The following is a 12,873-nucleotide window of genomic DNA, read 5'->3' as shown; positions in this document are numbered from 1 at the left end:
CCGACTCAGACTTGCATCTTCCAGCCAAGTCCAGGGTCAGGTCTCATGCTCGTTTGTCAGTCAAGGCTTTGGCCAACCTCATGTTGTGTGGTTGTGTGGTTCAAAGGTCAGAACACTTTCCACTACTACTGCCTTCTGTCCAGGAAAATGATTTTCTGAATGGAAGGAGGGAATCACAGAAATATGTGTTGTTGGCATCTACTTCCTATGGTTGGGCAATGGCTTCCGCCTTCCGGACCAGGTGACGTCAGTGGTCTGGATTTCTGCCAGTGTTCTCTTGCCCAGGAAACGGACTTCCGGCCAGGGCTCCCAGCTGTCTCTGTCTTCCTGGAGCAGCAGACCTCTCAAGTTGCAGTGAGAGACTGAAAATCAGATCTCGGGGAAAGTTTCACCATGGAGAAGGAGGTAAAAATGGGAAGAGGAGTTAAGACACTGTCTAGGGATGAGCATAGTGCCCCCTCCCCACCCACTGCCTGATGTCTTGGGTTTCTCTTCCAGCATGAGGGCAGGAGCCAATGGTCAGACTGGGAGGTTTAAGAGTATGACTAAGAGGGGCGCCTGGGTGGCTCAGTCAGTTAAACGTCTGCCTGCAGCTTGGTCATGATCCCTAGGTCCTGGGATCAAGTTCAGCATCGGGATCCCTGCTCAGTGGGGAGCTTGCTTCTCCAACTCTGCTGGCTGTTCCCCCTGCTTGTGGTCTCTGACAAATAAATAAATAAAATCTTAAAAAAAAAAAAAGACTGTGACTAAGAGACTTAAGTAAGTTGGAGGTGGAGGGGAAGAAAGGCAAGCAAAGCTAAGGAAATCTGGAAAAAATTACACATAGAGATACAAATACAGAAGGTCAAACATAGGCCAAGCATGTTGATCCTAAATCTCATGCAATTTTCTGTGGATACTAAGTCTTGAACAAATCAGTAATGCAGTAATAAGCAGCCCTCATTCTTCTTCTTCTTTTTTAATTCTGAAAGTATACTAGTTACAAAAACTAGTTATAAACTAGTTATAAAAAAATCTGAAAAATAAACACATGAATTAAAGTAGAAAGTTGAAGTGTCCCCTCCACCATCCTGATCCTCATTCTCCAAACCTGGCTTGTAAATGATGTTAGGCACTTTAGCCATTCCTTCAGCCAATACTGATCTCGTTTAATCCTCAAAACAACACTGTGAGGAAAGAACTACTACTATACTTTTATTATTATTATTATTATTATTATTATTATTATTTTGAGAGAAAGAGAAAGAATTCATGCATGCAGTTGGGATGGGAAGGGCAGGTGGTGGTGGGGGGAGAGAATCCCAAACAGACTCCCTGCCCAGTGCAGAGCAGTATGTGGGGCTCCATCTCAACATCGAGATCAAGACCTGAGCTGAAATAGAGAGTCAGATGCTTAACTGACTGAACCACTTGGACACCCTGCCTTTGTTATTATCTTTAATTGTAGTAAAATATACATAACACACATTCGACCTATTTAGGGAGTCCTGGTAGCCACTGGAGGTGAGGGGCCATCATGGCTTTTTGCCTATCTGACCCACTGGTGCCATGAGTCGTGAGGCATTCACAGGGACAAATACCGGTCCTTTGCTTGTTTGAAAAGAAGCCAGCCTGGAGAGTGTAAGAATGGAAAGGATTTGGGAAAGGCTGCCCAGCTGCTGTGGCGGGGGGAGGAAGAATCCTGGTGCAGCCGGCCTCCACCACCCTGTGTCCTCCCTAAGCCTCCCATGGGCACCTCCTCTGAGAGATAGGAGGGCTGCAGGGCTCCTCATGGCACACAGGTGACTGGCATCCTTCTGAGAAAGCAACTTATTGTGATTTCTTTGCCAAGAGGGAGCAGCGGAAGACACTATGGAGAGAAAGCTGGGCACAAGGGCAAAGTAGCTGTGGGAGGACGACTGTCTGGTGGTCATAAGTCTGAAGCTTGGCCCCTTGTCTGAAAAGAAGGTATGTGTCTTTTCTAATTGTATATTCTCACCTCTCTTATTGTAGATTAATTGACTATATTTTTTCTTTTCTGGTTTATTTCTGAAGGCTCTATTCCGTTCCATGAACTGAGTCTATTTTTCTGCCACTAATGTATGATTCTGACTACAGCTTTGTAGCGTATCTCGAAATGCAAGACTGGGATGCCTTCAGCTTTGCTCTCCTTTCCATAATTGCTTTCATTTGTGCTTTGTTTCTTTTCTTTTCTTTCTTTTTTTTTTTTTTTTTTGCCAAATACTATTCCATGGTGGGGGTGTATGTACCACAGTTCATATAACCATTCGTCAATTGAGGAACTTTTGTGTTGTTTCTACATTTTGGCTATCGTGAATAATACTGGCATGAACATTCATGTACCAGAGTGTCTGTGGATAGACATTTTCATTTCTCATGTGTACATACCCAGGAGTGGAATTCCTAGGTCATGCGGTACCTCTGTTTAATCTTTTGAGGAAATTCCAGATTATTTCTAAATTGACTGCACTGTTGGACATTCCCACTAGCAGTGTATGAAAGCTCCCATTTCTCCAATCTGTCTTTTTGATTCTAGCCATTTTAGTGGGTATAAAGTGGTGTCTCATTATGGTTTATTTTTGCATTTACCTGATGACTGACGATGTTGAGTGTCTTTTTATGTGCTTTTTGGCCATTTGTGTATCTTTGGAGAAATGTTTATTCAAATAATTTGCCCATTTTTTGAGTTGTAAGAGTTCTTTTTTAGTTAAGGTTTTATTTTATTAAAAAATTTTTTTTCCAAGATTTTATTTATTTGACAGAGATAGGGAGATCACAAGTAGGCAGAGAGGCAGACAGAGAGAGGAAGGGAAGCAGGCTCCCCTCTGAGCAGAGAGCCCAATGTCCTGGGACCCTGGGATCATGACCTGAGCTGAAGGCAGACACTTAACGGACTGAGCCACCCAGATGTCCAGAGTTGTAAGAGTTCTTTATGTAGTCTAGATCTAAGCCACTTATCAGATATATGATTTATAAGCATTTGATATCATTCTGTGGGTCATTTTTTCATTTTATTGATTAGTGTCCTATGGTTAGTGTCCCATTTTCTTGATAAGTGTTCTTGATTAGCATCCTATGTCCTATTAGTGTCCTATAGTTTCCTACACTTGATTAGTGTCCATTTTTTTGATTAGTGTCCTATTAAAGTTTAAATTTTGATGAAGTCCAATTTATCTTTTTTTTTTCCTTTTGTTACTTGAGTACTTGGTGTCATATCCGTGAAGCCATTACCTAATGCATGGTCACAAAGATTTATGGCTATGTTATATTCTAAGAATTTAATAGTTTTAGCTCTTACATTTAGGTCTTTGATCCATTTTGACTTAATTTTCATATATGACATGAGGTGGGGATCCAACTTCACTTTTTGCCTGTGGATATCTCGTTGTCCCAGCATTAGTATGACTTTTAGCAGATGAATACTTTGTAAATGCCATGAAAAAAAGGATAGTGCCTAGTTTTGCTCACCTTTGTCTCCTTGGGATTCATTTAGCCCCTGACGTATAAGATGTTCAATAAGTATGGGTGGCATGAGTGAATATAGGAGTGACTGAGATTTAGTGAGCTTAAATAACTTTAGTGAGCTTAAATAACTGGCCAGCCATTTGGAAAGTGACCATATGGGAATTAAATGCAAGGTTTCCCATTCATTTCTTTCTTTCTTTTTTTTTTTAAGATTTTATTTATTTATTAGACAGAGATCACAAGTAGGCAGAGAGGCAGGCAGAGAGAGAGGGGGAAGCAGGATCCCTCCTCAGCAGAGAGCAGGTTGCGGGGCTCGATCCCAGGACCCTGGGGAACATGACCTGAGCCGAAGGCAGAGGCTTTAACCCACTGAGCCACCCAGGTGCTCTTACCATTCATTTCTAGTAAAGAATTTTTGTGCTTCCAGGTTTCCAAAACTGTCTCAGGTTACCAAAAGCTCTTTATCACAAGAAACCAGATTTCCTCAGAGTTTCGTTTGATGCCCCTTTCTGTATCATTCCGATAATTCCATTGTTTGTGAACAACTACACTTCTCAAAACTAGTGAGCCTCCTGTTCCTTCCACTTCTGACTCCCCTCCTCTCTCCACCCTTCCAGGCCACAGAGGCAAAGACTCCACTTCCTTCTTTGGTGGTTTTACAGTTGGAAAGCTCTTCTAGATATCTGGCCACAGCTTTCTGCTGCACAATTTTACCATAATCCCCAGGACTGTTAGGTGAAACTGTTTATTATGGCTGGTTTGGTGTGGGAGGTATTTAGGCTGTGCAGAAAGCTTTATGAGCTTTGTGCTGTGTGAAGTACTGTTTTGGTGAAGCTTGCTCTGGTCCTGATGTGGTATTCCCTTCATGGACCATGGTGTCTGACTGGGTTATAGTTTGCCATCTCAGAGGAGAATGAAGCCTGATGGCATGAACCCCAGTTCTAAAACATTTTGATAGACTCAGCTTTTTTGGGATGAGGACAAGGGAGAGCCTGGAAAAGAAAAATCTTTGCTCCTCAAAGCTTCCCCAGTTAAAGCCAAGACTGGTGAGAGAGTTTGGCTGAATGACCAGCCCCAACCCTGACAGTGTTGAGTTTGGGCTCCCCCTGTTGGACCCTTTGGAAAATAATTATGTGAACTACGGGAAAAATTAAGACAAGTGTGGGCACAAAAGAAAGAATATTTATGGAGAGCTTGCTCTATATTAGGCATTTTATTTAGGCATCTCTTTCATTCTTAAAGTAATCCCACAGGTAGGTCTTATCAATCCTCTTCTGCAGAGTTGGAAGATGAAGCTTGCATAAGTTACACAGGGATTTGAACCAGAGGTTTGACACCCTAAAGTCCATACCCTTTCCATACCTTTTGAGAGCCAAGAAACCCAGCAGGCAAAAATGGCACATGAGGGGCGCCTGGGTGGCTCAGTGGGTTAAAACCTCTGCCTTCGGCTCAGGTCATGATCCCAGGGTCCTGGGATCGAGCCCCACATCGGGCTCTCTGCTCTGCGGGGATCCTGCTTCCTCCTCTCTCTCTCTGCCTTCCTCTCTGCCTACTTGTGATCTCTGCCTGTCAAATAAATAAATAAAATCTTTAAAAAAAAATGGTACATGAGAGCTCTTTCCTCCCTTTGCTTCCCCTGGATTTATTGCTCATTTTGTTGAGACATTCTGGGGGCCCAAGAATGCTCTGGAGATCTCCTTGAACAGTGGTGTGCTTCAGTTAGTTCAGACCAACTGGTGAGATCAATTGTGAAATTGTTACAAGCTGGTTGTTAAACCGTTGTTAGTTGGAAAAGGGTCATGGTGAGAGGGAGTATTTACATCACGGAAACTGGTAACCTTTACAAATCAGGGATTCTACCCAGCTAACCCCTCAGGCTGGTTTATCAGCACACCATTGTAACCGAACTCTCCTCTGAGGTCACAAATGCCCTAACAGAGCATTGACTTTGAGGCCCTGAGAAAGAGCTGAGGATGACAGGGCCTGCCCCCAGTGGCCACAAACCTTCAACTGCAGGGTTAGGAAGGATAGACATGTCAGCTGGAAAAATGAAGATATGTGTACGCGTGGGAGAGAGAAAAAAGGCTGTAGAATATTGGTTATTCACATGTAAACAAAATACCAACGTTTTTAATCATGGGGATTTTGGGGGGAGGGGTGGCGATTTGTCATTCAGAGTTCTTTTCTTTCAGAACAGTGGAAGAGGAGATCCAATTCTTCTGGGAACTAGAAAAGTGCCCTGGATTGAGGTGGGGGTGGGGGTGGGGGCTCTGCAAAACACAGAAGAGGGGAGATCTCATTTGTGAAGGGAAGGCAACTGTGAGCCTCAAGGTCTTGAGGTGGGAGGCAGTTTGTAGACCACATTCCTGACTCTGAGACTACAGTTGGGATCCTTCTACCTGCCAGATGGTGACCTTCCTCCCTCAAGGCCCCCAGGTTACCCAGGGCTACAAGAGTCTGTGAAGAGCAAAACAACACAAAGCATCAGGGGAACAAATCTTCAGAGCCAACTCTGGGTGCTTTTGGGTCATCTCCATTTGAGGACTGGAATCAGGGGCCTTCCTCGGCTGGTCTAGATGCTGCAAAGAAAGATCCACCTCCCATAATAAAAGAAGGGGAACATCCTAGAGGGTGCAGTTGGAGGGATATCTCCATGGGGAGAGAAAGGGACTTCCCAGCCCTGCCACGTTCCCAGAAGTTTCCCTCTCACTTTATGCTTGTGAGCAACCACAGTTGAAGCCATTAGCACTGCAGACTCAGATAGATAGTAATTAAAAAATACTTCCCTAAAGGCCCAGAGTTAAGAAAAGGAAACCAGAGAACTGAGTAACAGGCAACCAGATAATCTGATTCACAAGACACAGCTGATTTATCTTCAGCCCACAGAAAACTTCAGGAATTGCTTCTCTGCTCCTAGCTTGCTGCCTCCATCTCAAAGCCACTCCCTGAGTCTAAGGGGAGAAGGATAGACACCTGCACATTCCCACCTCTGTCAGCTTAAGGCTCCCATTCTGAGTCCCAGGTCCCTGCCTGAGGACACACCTCACTTATCCTGCCTGATGCCAGAATGTGCCTCTCTCAGAGATCCTGCCTGCACGTGACATTCGCCTATAGGCCTACATTAGCCTATGAGACAGCCAGTCTCCATGAAACACCTTACAGTGAGGAGTGGGTGGAGTGTTGTCCTTTTTTCCAGGTGTTTGGAGATTGGGTTCAAAGAGACACCCAGATCGGATGGGCCAGGGCTATGATACTGATGTGAGCCCTTTTGACAGGGCAAGTTTCTGCTCACTGGTATAACTCCCAGACTGGGTGGGCCTGGGCAGACCTCACTGTCAAGGCAGACACTGGACGGTGAGTGCAGTGGGAGGGAGCTTGAACTCAGAGGCTGCTGGTTTCTGGTAGGCAGAGATGAGCACCCTGTGGCACAGGTAATATAATCAGCTAACTACTGGCTGGTACAATACCTTCTCCAACCTTTGAGAGAGCCTGCTCCCTCTGTTGGTTCACATCCATTCCTTCCATAACTATTAAGTTTCTCTTAGGTGTCAGGTGCTCCACAAGACCCTAGACATAGCAGTGACCTGGGTAGCCATCTTGCCCCCAAGGAGGTCACAGGACAATGGGGTGAAAGACACTGAACAAGTAATTAATGGGTGATGCTGTGAAGGAAAAGTGTAGGGTGAAGTGAGGTTCCGAATTAGCAGGAGGCTCCAATAGGACAGGGGCCATGCCTGACTTGTGGACTAGTGCCGGCATCCGGCATGGAGTAGGCATGGACACGTTTGGTGGAGAGGATGAAGGAGTCTAGCTGAATAAAGGGTGTGTGTGTATGTGTATCATGTAGTTAGCCCTCCTTTAGTTCAGCTTGGTAAGCAGCTTTTATAAAATTGCTGATGCTCTGTGTAGTTAATGATAGGTAAGAGAGTAATGGTAATGAGATGTGCACCATTATAGGCAGCTTACTAAGTAAGAGAACAAGCCCTGACACAGAGTCCTTCCTACTTGAGTTTGAACTCTGAATGGACCACATACTAGCTATGAGAATCTGAGCAAGCTGCCCACAATTTCCTGTGCCTTGTTTCTTTACATTCTGTCTCTCAGCATTGTAAGCCTATAAGACAATGTATAGAAACTGGAATGTTATGGTATACTATAACGTTCATACTATAACTAATATAACTATCTATCTTAAGTAGTATAGTATTACATAAAGTATAAATATAGCTTATATTGTAACTGTTAATATAATTAATAGCTATAATACTTGGTAGTTGCTGTTTATTATTCATGTACAACAAGCTTATATCCAAAAGGACCTTGGTAGTTAAAAAGACATAAACATAATAAATCTGGATTTGATAGACAAAAGTAGAATAATAAATCAAGGAGGAAGCAAAGAGAGGGTGTGTATGCAGAGCTAGATAATATCTATGTAGAAAGAGGATGAGCTCTTGGAAGTAAATCAGAAGCCTTTCCTTTTGGGGAGGGGCCAAAATGCTTGGCATGCAGGCAGCTTTTACCGCAAGACAATCTTATTCCAGGAAGTTCAGAATTTTTTAACCTCCAAAATCTGTTTGTAGAAAGTTCTGGATGAAGGCTACTCTAATGAAAGGGGGATTGATGTATATTCACCCAGTGGCCATATTTGCAGAAAGGATAGCTGACCCTTTTGACCTTTATAAGAGGCACCAGAGAGCTTTGCATAGCTCCAAATTAGATGATACATAAATGCTTATCCAGATTTTCTGGACCTTTCTCAATTACATTTATGTTGAAAGTATGCTGTTTCCTGTTTATAGTCTCTTACCACGAGTTAACCGCTGTTCCTACTTTCACTTAAGTTTTGTCTCTGGCTCTGTGAGAAACTTTTGAGCTGCCTGAAAATATTTCCTGAAATTGTTTCTCAAGTCTCTTTTCAAATATCTGCATTTATTGAGGATTAATAAAGCCAAGCTGCTTTAATTAATAAAGCCAAGCTGACAAATGCTTGTCTTTATCCCACTTTATAATTCCTAAAAATGATTATTTTCTCAGAATTCTTCACATTTTCATTACTTCAGTTACCATTGTTAATGACCAGCTTTCTTCCAAGCAATTTTCGCAAAGAAATAAAGTTAAAAAAAAAATTTCCCCCATAGGTCTCTGCCTACTGGACGATCTGCTGAGAACACAAAGCTGCTTCTTGAAGCTGGGTGGTTGGCTTTCCTCACCCGACCAGACCCAGCTGGGAGGCATCCTTCTAGCTGTGTCACAGGAAGATCTGCACAGACAATTGAAACAACCTGAATGTAAGATTTATGGAGGTCATGTGTCCTGAGTATCCACATCAAGATACAAACAAGCAATGAAGCCAGGTACCCCATCACTGCTTCTCTGTTTTACTGCAATAATTCTAGCTACGATTAGTTGTAGCTACAGTGTTAAGCTCCATTGTTAATTATTTTTTGGTGATTTGGGGAGCCAGAGTCATGGGCATGTAATTCAAATGTTGTTCCTTTACTGGGCTCAGACAGATTCACATGACACCGTTTGCTTCTTTGCCTCGTGTGTCTGTTCCTCTCCCTTTTCTGTCATTATCATGAGGCCATTACTGAACTTTCAAGGCATGACCCTTGTTAGGAAATGATGGAAACAATGAAGTTGCTCTATAACCACCAATTACATTGTGAATTCTTATAAATAAATGCACTCAACTTTCAACATTACTCATTCATTGTAAAATGGTAAGAGGTCCAACATGTTTAGAGATGTGGTTCATGCTTTGCTGGCTGTACTTCCTGGAAAAGGATCCAGAATAGTGATGGCCGGGTGAGACATTGTGAGGGAGCAATGGCTGGTCAGGGGTCACATCACACACAAAACCCTGACTGGAGAAGCATGGCATCTTCTGACGTCTTTTGTAAAGAGGACAGTTTTCTTTAGATAGAAACATTAGATGGAAGAAGCTTTGTTGACTGTGCTGGGGGGGTCTTTGGCCCTCCAGTGACCTTAGACCTCCCACAGGTCTAGGCAAATCTGCTGCATATTATATGAAACTTCAGTTATTATGTATAACTTCCTATAATATAAGAAATAGGCAAGAGATGCATTCTTGAGAAGAGGGAGTGAAGTTGCCTTTGAGAGGAGGTGGAGGGCATTACCTATTAGGTTATTGAAGGTATTAAATGGGATGATGCGTGAAAAAGGACTTATCTAGCCCCTGGCAGGTAGTAGGAGCTCAATAAATATGAAATTACTCCTCCCCCTCCTCCTATTATTATTATTATTAATAAGCCCCCTTGGCTTTCCTGTCCGGCAACACTTCCCAACTTGTTCATTTCTTGCCCTTCCTTGGGTTCTTTTGTTTATCTTAAGTTCTACTTCTGTTTTCTGAAATAACCATATCTTGTATCTACGGTTGAAGAGCAAAGACCACTGAGGGACCTCAGGAGTATGTGTAGTCATAGATGGGGATAATAACTAATTCCCAGGTCTTCTGACTTAAGAGTATTCAGGCCCTAGGGACAGGGTTTTTACCCTTTTCAAGATGGAGTCCTGTATTACATAGTTTATAGTTATTCCAGTCCGTAGGGTTGCTGATAGTAGTATTGGTGGAGTACCCCAACCCCCTTCCCTTTCTAGATCAGGCCCAGTTGTGATCAAGCCTATCAGCTCATGTCATACAATCAGAACTTGCTCATTTGGGGCATCCTGGATGATGCCAAAACTTGCAGTCCAGGTGGGCAAGAGCCTGAATGAGAACCACCTCAAGAGAACCTCCTGTCTGGAGCCTCATACTGAATTGTTGGTTGTTTTCATATGGGAGGAGGGGCAGGTGGGGGGCTGAGAGGGAATGAGAGAGGTGGCCTTGTTATTTAAATAGGCTCTTCAACTGATAGTAAATGGCCAGCTCAGGGCAGCTGTTCCAACTCTAGTTCTGGGCTCTCAAGTGGTTTTTACTTACAACAATGCCTAAGCTCAGGCCAGTGGGAAAACAGCCTGGAAATTAGGAGCCTCAGATTTTCTTTTTCAGATTCCCCCAAATGTCTCATTTTTTTTTTTTTTTTACAAAAAATGAGTTTATGTTTTTGTGAGTCAGGATTGAAATAATATAGGCCATACATTATTATATACATTATTATATTGGTTGATATTTTTATGTTTCTTTTAAAAATATTTTATTTTATTTTATTTATTTATTTGTCAGTGAGCACAGGCAGACAGAGTGGCAGGCAGAGGCAGACAGAGAAGCAGGCTCCCGCTGAGCAAGAAGCCCGATGTGGGACTTGATCCCAGGACGCTGGAATCATGACCTGAGCCGAAGGCAGCGGCTTAACCAACTGAACCTCCCAGGTGTCCCTCTTTTTAAAATTTTAAAAAATTATTATTTTTATGTTTTTAAAATTTTAAATAAATTTTTATTTTATTATAATTTATCAAAAATTTATTAAAATTAAAAAAATTTATTTATTTATATGACAGAGAGGGATCACAAGTGGGCAGAGAGGCAGAGAGAGAGAGAGAGGAAGCAGGCTCCCTGCTGAGCAGAGAGCCTGATGCGGGGCTTGATCCCAGGACCGAGACCATGACCTGAGCCGAAGGCAGAGGCTTTAACCCACCCAGGCACCCCTTATTAAAATATTTTTATTAAATTTTGTTTTTGTGTATATTTTAATGTGTAAGTTCTCTCATTCATTCTATTTTCCCCCTTGTAATGTATTTGTTGATGAAAGTGTGTTCTTATCGTTTGTTTGTTGTTTGGTTGTTGGTTTTTTGTCCTATAGAATTTCCCTCAGTCTGTGTTTGACTTATTTTGTAGGACTCCTCAGAGAATGTTGTGAACTTCCAAAAGAATGTGCATAATGTCAGCTCATCTCTCTTTTGGTTATGTTATCAGGTACTGACTAATCCATGATATTCTTAGGAGTTGCGAAATGGTGATAATGGAATTCTACCATTCTGTTCTTCTTTTATACTAGCTGGACTACTTCTGTAAGAGAAATTCCCTCTTCAACCATGTGATCAGGTATGGTTCCTATAGGAAAGGCAGGATAAATGTTGATTTCTCTTTATGACCAGTTTTCGAGTTATTAAGTTGGCTACCTACAACTCTCCAAATGTGATCAATTAAAAAAATCATTATGAAGTCATGGGTTTAAATATATTTGATGTATTTTAATTTATTGCAGCCCATTGCAATTGTTATTCTTATGAATGCTTGAATTGTCCCATCTTTGGCAAGTGGGGGTCTCCTCACCTACCTTTTATTTACTTATTTTAAGATTTTATTTATTTATTTGATGGAGAGAGAGATCACAAGAGGCAGAGAGGCAGGCAGAGAGAGAGGGGGAAGGCTCCACGCTAAGCAGAGAGCCTGATGCGGGGCTCGACTCAGCACCCTGTGACCATGACCTGAGCCGAAGGCAGAGGCTCAACCCACTGTGCCACCCAGGCACCCCTCCTCATGTACCTTTGATGTAGTCCCAAGATACTCTGATAGCTTCTTGAGTTTTTTGTTATGATGAGATATCCAAGCACATCTTGTGTATTCCCTTCTCCAAGCAGATAACCAAACATTTCTTTAAGGTTTCCATCGATGGGAAATTGCAAATCGAGACCACAGTCTGGGTGGTAGGGATGTTCATTGCTAGTGGGTCGATCCTTGTTTTCAAGGGCCTTCTGGTGGACAGAAAATACAAATATATATGCTTCTACATAAAGTCATTCTTTGTTTATACTAACACCCTTGACTCAAATAGAGACTCCCATTGTTTCACAAGACTTATCTTAGAGCTGCTCTTTCTCCCAACCAAATATCTCGACCAAACACATCAACATTTGTGTTATCTCTCCATATTATCACCATTAATTGACTAATCAATCAATCAATTGATTAATGATTAGTCATTTAATATAAAAATGAAAACCACTTTTCAATTCTTTTTATCCCTAGGATATATCTCACTAGGTATATACAGTTAGGTTAGTGTTTAGGGTTAAAGTTGTTTGAAATAGTCTTTTTCTTTGTCATTATATCACTAACTTATTGAGCAGTTAGATTTTATTTATTTTGCTTTTTAGAAAAAGCTTTTTTTATTTTTTTTTATTTTTTATTTATTTATTTATTTATTATTTTTTTTTAAAGATTTTATTTATTTATTTGTCAGAGAGAGAGTGAGCGAGAGCGAGCATAGGCAGACAGAATGGCAGGCAGAGTCAGAGGGAGAAGCAGGCTCCCTGCGGAGGGCAAGGAGCCCGATGTGGGACTCGATCCCAGGACCCTGGGATCATGACCTGAGCCGAAGGCAGCTGCTTAACCAACTGAGCCACCCAGGCGTCCCTAGAAAAAGCTTTTTTTAAAAAAGGATTTTATTTATTTGAGACAGAGAGAGAGAGAGAGAGAGGATGAACAGGGCTGGGGAAGAG

General features: G+C 42.2%; 1 long non-coding RNA gene across 2 annotated transcripts; it reads left to right on the top strand.

Moving 5' to 3' along the window:
• Positions 1–255: 255 nt before the first annotated feature.
• On the top strand, positions 256–10,703 carry LOC101674060. 2 transcript variants are annotated; one of them, XR_001177622.2, is made up of 4 exons: positions 256–405; positions 1,832–1,947; positions 8,607–8,822; positions 10,655–10,703. It is a non-coding gene; the product is annotated as an uncharacterized LOC101674060 (long non-coding RNA). The 2 variants fall into 2 exon arrangements; XR_201416.3 differs by lacking the exon at positions 10,655–10,703 and having other exon boundaries at positions 263–405; positions 8,607–9,168.
• Positions 10,704–12,873: the final 2,170 nt, after the last annotated feature.

Source organism: Mustela putorius, unplaced genomic scaffold (genome assembly GCF_011764305.1).
Source record: "Mustela putorius furo isolate JIRA1106 unplaced genomic scaffold, ASM1176430v1.1 tig00003856_pilon_pilon_pilon, whole genome shotgun sequence".
Classification (NCBI taxonomy): domain Eukaryota; kingdom Metazoa; phylum Chordata; class Mammalia; order Carnivora; family Mustelidae; genus Mustela; species Mustela putorius.
The sequence above is the reverse complement of the archived record's forward strand: the minus strand, read 5'-3'. Positions and strand labels throughout refer to the sequence as shown.